The sequence below is a fragment of the Bubalus bubalis genome, chromosome 2 (assembly GCF_019923935.1).
Source record: "Bubalus bubalis isolate 160015118507 breed Murrah chromosome 2, NDDB_SH_1, whole genome shotgun sequence".
NCBI classification, from domain to species: Eukaryota; Metazoa; Chordata; class Mammalia; order Artiodactyla; family Bovidae; genus Bubalus; species Bubalus bubalis.
Genome location: NC_059158.1, coordinates 19,720,164 through 19,726,163, shown reverse-complemented (window position 1 = coordinate 19,726,163; position 6,000 = coordinate 19,720,164). Strand labels below are relative to the sequence as shown.

General features: G+C 41.8%; 1 protein-coding gene across 3 annotated transcripts in view; it reads left to right on the top strand.

Annotated features, from left to right (window-relative positions):
- The first annotated feature begins 4,790 nt into the window (after positions 1-4,790).
- LOC102411578 (cytidine monophosphate-N-acetylneuraminic acid hydroxylase) overlaps positions 4,791-6,000 on the top strand; it is an 85,862-nt gene continuing 84,652 nt past the window's right edge. For 2 of the 3 annotated variants that reach the window (XM_044927969.2, XM_044927962.2), the window contains exon 1: positions 4,791-5,061. The gene's annotated coding sequence lies outside the window, so the exon portion shown is untranslated. Of the gene's footprint in view, positions 5,062-5,158; positions 5,180-6,000 lie in introns of those variants that run through there. The other variant, XM_044927972.2, reaches the window with a different exon arrangement.

The following is a 6,000-nucleotide window of genomic DNA, read 5'->3' as shown; positions in this document are numbered from 1 at the left end:
GTGTTTGGGAGGAAAGTGGGAGGACACTAAAGGCCAACATCATCCACTTCACATTTGCCTCAGACAGGTCCTGGATGCATGTATAATATGTGAAGAAAGAGTAGCACCTAGATAGTTAACAAAACTGTTTTCTAAAAGTCAACAGCAGGGGATAGTACAGGTTGCTTTCTTTTAATTAATAAGGACCATCTCAACTTGCTGCTTCAGTAGTGTTTCCTCAAACTAGCTGATAATCAAAATAATCTGGGGATCTTGTTGAGAGCATAAACTCAAAGTTCTAGGGTAAATTATTTCTATGGTGGGGAAATGTTGAGGGCCACTAATGTAAAGGGAACAAAAGCATTTGTTCATTGCTTTATCCTCAAAACCTAGAACAGTACCCAGTATGTAGGAACCAATTAATATTTGCTGAATGAAATCTCTATATTCTTACCTGCTTCCTATCATTCCTTCCCCAAACACACTGGGCATTTTACCTTGGTGAAATACTCTCTGAGGTGCTCTGAATATTCAATTTAAGAGTCTTCTCAGGGGTGGGCATAGAGGAAAAAGAAGGTGAGATTTAAGGAGCATGGTCAGGATTTGCTTGCTCCAAACTCTTCCCCTCTTGTATCCATGAATAGTAGAAATTTCTACCACTGCAGCTCTTCTTGGGTTAAGATGTGTCTTCGGGAAATTTCAATTACCAGACAAAATACATTATGCCAAGAGAGGAAAGATGTTGGAGCGAGCTCCAGGGGTAAAAGCACTTTATTCATAGCTTATCACATATTGGGTTTCCCTGATGATTCAGATGGTAAAGAATCTGCCTGCAATATGGGAGACTCAGGTTTGATCCTTTGGTTGGGAAGATCCCCTGGAGAAGGGAATGGCAACCCACTCCAGTATTCTTGCCTCGAAAATCCCACTGGACAGAGGAGCCTGGTGGGCTACAGCCCATGGGGTTGCACAGAGTGAGACACAACTGAGCGACTGACACACACAGCGGTAAGAAAAAACCTCCGGGCTTGGGGATGGCAGGCTAGGAGGAGCACATTGAAGCTGGTGGGGATGGGGGTTGGGAAGCACTGTTGGGGCTGGGGTAGGCAGTGTTGGAAATGGTGGTGAGCATTTGAAGACTACAGAGAGGCTCCCACTTAAACTTTTCCTAAGTAACACTTTGTCTATGGGGTGGGGTGGTGGGGGGAGGGGGGTCAGGGGACATTAATGGCTCCAAGTGCTTGGTACACAGTTGACTCTGACCTGTTGAAATGTATTACTGAGAGTTAGCAGTTTAATTCCACAGACATTTTTGGAAACCTTCTAAGTGCTAAGGTTTGGGATGCTGCCCCAAACTCTCCAGACCCACAGCTATTTCCCAAACACTGGGAGACTTTTGAAAAGGTATCCCTTTCCTTCTCTGTGACCAGGAAATTCTCTGAACAATATGCTGGAGAAGTCATTTGACTTACGTTGTCTGTTTACTCTTTCTTGGAGACCACCATTCTTTGTTATCTGATTGTTCTTTCATATATTTTATCCTTTACTTTTGATTATTTCAAACAAGAGGGTAAATCTGGGTCCTATTACTTCATCTTCCAGAAGTGGAAATATATGAGACATTCTTGATGCTTTTGTTTCTTACTCATTTTTGGTTTTGATTTGCCTTTCTCTGAAGACTTGTGATGTCGGGCACTGTTTCATGTGCTCATTAGCCCTTGATTTATCTTTTCTGATGAAATGTCCATTCAAATCTTTTGCCTGTTTTTTTTTTTAATGGATTCCTTATCTTTTTATTCTTGAGTTGTAGGAATTCTTGAGTTGTATATTATGGACATGAATTTTTCCTCAGATATGTGTTTTGCAAATATTCTCTCACAGCTAGAGTTTGCTATATCTCGCTAAGCAGAAGTTTAAAAATTTTTTGATAAAGTCTACTTTGTTAATTTCTTGTTCATATGGTATGCTTTCTGTGCCATTTCTAAAAAATCTTTGTGTGCTTCCAAGTCCTAAAGTTATTTTCTGTGCTTTCATAGTTTATTAAGATTAGGACTATGTTTCATCTCAAATTAATTTTTGTGTATGATGTGAGATATGGATAAAGGTTAATTCTTTCCCTCATATGAGCACTCTGGGCTTCCCAGTTGGTGCTAGTGGTAAAGAACCCATTGCATGAGACGTTAAGAGACATGAGTTCAATCCCTAGGTCAGGAAGATCCCCTGGAGGAGGGCATGGCAACCCACTCCAGTATTCTTGCCTGGAGAACCCCATAGACAGAGGAGCATGGAGGGCTTTTGTCCACAGGGGTCACAAAGAGTTGGACATGACTGAAGTGACTGAGCATGCATGAGCACTCAGCTCCTTCCGTACCATTTGTTGAAAAATAACAAATGGCTTCCATTGTGTTCCATCAACCTAATCTTTCAATCCTTTACTAGCACCAGTCTTGATTCTGGAGCTTTATTAAAAGCTTTGAAGTCAAATGGTGTAAGTCCTCCAACTTTATTCTTCTTTTTGAAGATTGCTTTGGCTATTTAGGCTGTTGGTATTTCCATATACATCTTAGAATAAACTTGTCAATTCCTACACAAAACCTTAGTGAGATTATCATTGGAAATGCATTGAATCTATTGCATCAACAGATCAGTTGGGAGAATTGATACCTTAAGAACTGAGTCTTCCTACCCTTGCTATTTTAGTGTTCATAATTAACTTTTGATGGAATATACTAGATGTAATATCATTCTAGGACTTTATCCATTGAATCTATACATTTATATTTATTGGTACAAAGATTTTAATAGTTTTATTTATTTTTTGCTGTGCTGGGTCTTTGTTGCTGTGCAGGCTTTTCTTTCCTTGTGGCAAGTGGGAGCTACTCTCTAGTAGTGGTGCGTAGTCTACTCATGGAGGTGGCTTCCTCTGTTGCAGAGCACAAGCTCTAGGGCCTGCAGGCTTCAGTAACTGAAGTATGTGGACTCAACAGTTGCGGTTCCTGGCCTCTGGACTGCAGGCTCAATAGTTATGGCACATGGGCTTAGTTGCTCCGTGGCATGTGGGCTCTTCCTGGACCAGGGATTGAACCCATGTCTCCTGCATTGGCAGCAGATTCTTTAATATTGAGTCATCAGGGGAGCCCCAAAGATTTGTATATTATGCTATCTTTTTAATGTCTGCAGTATCTATAGTATATCCTCTTTCTTACCTGTAATGGTGACTTACGTCTTTTTTTTCTTGACCAATAATATTACTAGGTATTTTTGAATTTTGTTTTGATCTTTTCAAAGAATTAATTTCTGAATAGATTATTTTAAATAGGTTATCTCAATTGTATGTTAATTTTCCATCGTATTAAATTCTGCTCTTTATTTTCTCTTTTTTTTCCTGTTTATTTTGCTGTTCTTTTTCTAACTTTCTGGAATTCGTATTTAGCTCATTATATTTCAGACTTTCCTCTTTTCCACTGTCAACATTTACCTTTAAATGTTGCTTCAATGAATCCTGCATGTTTGTTGCGTACATTTTCATTCAAACCTACTTCTAAATATTTTCTCATATATTGTGATTTACTTTTGACCAGCGTAGCACCAGGGGGCTTCCCTGTGGCTCAGATGGTAAAGAATCTGTCCGCAATGCAGAAAACCTGGGTTCCATCCCTGGGTCAGGAAAATCCTCTGGAGAAGGAAATGGCAACCCACTCTAGTATTCTTGCCTGGAGAATTCTGTGGATGGAGGAGCCTGGCAGGCTACAGGCCATGGGGTGGCAAAGACTTGGACACGACTGAGCAACTAACACTTTCACTTTTCACTTCAATATAGCACACACATATTTGTTTCTTAATTTCCAAAAGTAAATGTTTTGGTTTTGATTCTGAGCTAGGTTGCATTATAACATATACAATATTATTTTTCTGTGTAACATTATCCCTTTGAAATTAGCTGAGATTCAACCTTTGTATAATCATCTAGGTAACTGTTACAAATGTGCAGGAAAATAATGTGTATTCTTTAGTTGTTGAGTGGTGTGTTATAAATGATACATGTTATACATATCATATAGAGTCAATATATAAAAGTATGTATTATATATCATAAATAATATGTAGAATTTTGTATGTTATACATGATATAGCAGCATTATATATGAATAGAGACACTGCATACAATATTATATATAATATCTAAAATATCACGTTATGTATGCTATAGAGGATATACATCTGTATATATGTGTACATATATATATTAATTATTTTCTATTTCTTGATTGTTTCAAACAAGAGGGTAAACCCGGTCCCTACTATTCCATCTTGACCAGAAGTGGAATTACATCAATCATTCTTGATACTTTCATCTCCTACTCGTTTGGGGTTTTAATTCACGTTTCTCTGATAACGAATGGTGCTGAGCACTTTTCCACGTGCTGACTGGCCATATGTAGGTATATACATTCATTAGGTCAGGTTTCTAAATTGCACTATTCAAACCCTCCTCATCCTTACTAACTTTCCCCGCTGACATACCCGAACATGCACCTTTGGAGGCTACCAGTTTTCTGACCGTGGCTCTAGCGAGTCTGGAAGCTGCACAGGTACCATCATTAGGATAAAATTCTTTCTGAAGACCAGCCATGATCGGAGCTAAGTTCCTGCTTCCCCTCGAGGGAAAAGCAGCCCCGGGTGGAGAGAGAGTGGGGGCAGGGAGCGCCCCGTGCGCGCGGGAGGCCCCGGGGACCTTCCGCCTGGCGGAGGGTGCGGGGCGGGTTCCCAGATGTCCTCGAGTCGTCAGTAGTCAGTGACGCGGCGGGGAGGAGCCTTTCCCGAGATAACTGGAGGGCAGGAACCGTTCCCGAGTACCAGTCCTGACCCCTGGGCCGCGCCCAGGAGGTACCCCTTGTCCCCACGCGGTTCCCAGCCAGGCACCTCTCTCTGGTGGAGCCTATTTTCTCTTCCCTCAACTCTGGTGCCTCTCCCTCCCGCCCCTCCGAGTGCAGCCAGACTCCTGCTGTGCCTGCGTCTCCGGGGGCGCCTCCGCTCAGGCCCCCCGCCCGCCTCCCGCACACTCTTCGTCAGGTGCAGCAGGTGAGAAGGCCTCGCTCGCTCGCTCGCTGCCGGCGCGTCAGAGCCTTCAGCGCGCCGCCGGCTGCGCCTGCGCACTCGCGACAATTGCTAAAATGCATTTATCTGCTTATGCTCTCAGGTACTGAGGAAGTATTTACACGTCTATTTTGGTTTTGAACTTGCTTTTTACTCCTTAGAATTTGTCAGTATTCTTGAGGCTGTTAGGAGTGCATGCAAATTTAACTTACTAAGATTTCTGAAGGAGCTTCCCTGGAGGCTCAGATGGTTTCTGATGAACTGAACCGTTTATATCTCTGGCAATGTTTATTGCTTATTCTTTTTCTATTGTCAGTGTGGCTCTGTCAGTGTTCTCTTGGTTAGAATTTGCTTGAAACCTCTTTTAGGCGTAGGTGACATATGGGGAGAGACATGTTTCAGTTCATAGAATTGAATTAATGATACTACTATGGACCTTTTTATGGTGTTGCGTTGGCTTATCGTGCTTTGAAAGTTGAGTTCTTTTGTACTACGGACCGTTCGATGCTTTGGAATTTTACCTGAAGGAATCGTCTTCAGTTGCATTAGAAGTGGAGTCCTGTCTAGAGGGTCTTCATTTGCTTCTTCCAGGTTTATGAGAACTTCTAGTCTAGGATCACTGAAAATTAAATTCTTCTCCAGTTCTCCCAGGTAGTGTGAATTTAGGCTGAAAATATTGATGAAAGTCGAGTTCTATTTTTTTTTTTTCTCTCCTTTCTAAATTGATGGTTTAACCCACTGGGATACCAACTTTTGGGGAGAAGATGTATTAGATCCCTCAGGTTGGGCAGGCTCTGGGCTGTGTCTCTGGAGCCTTTTTGAGGCTATGACTTCAAAGCTGAATCTTCGTTTCCCCTTCCCCTCTTGTCTGGTAAATGGCTGGAGATAGTGCTCCCTCGATATTGCTCAGTCCTTGGTTTGAGA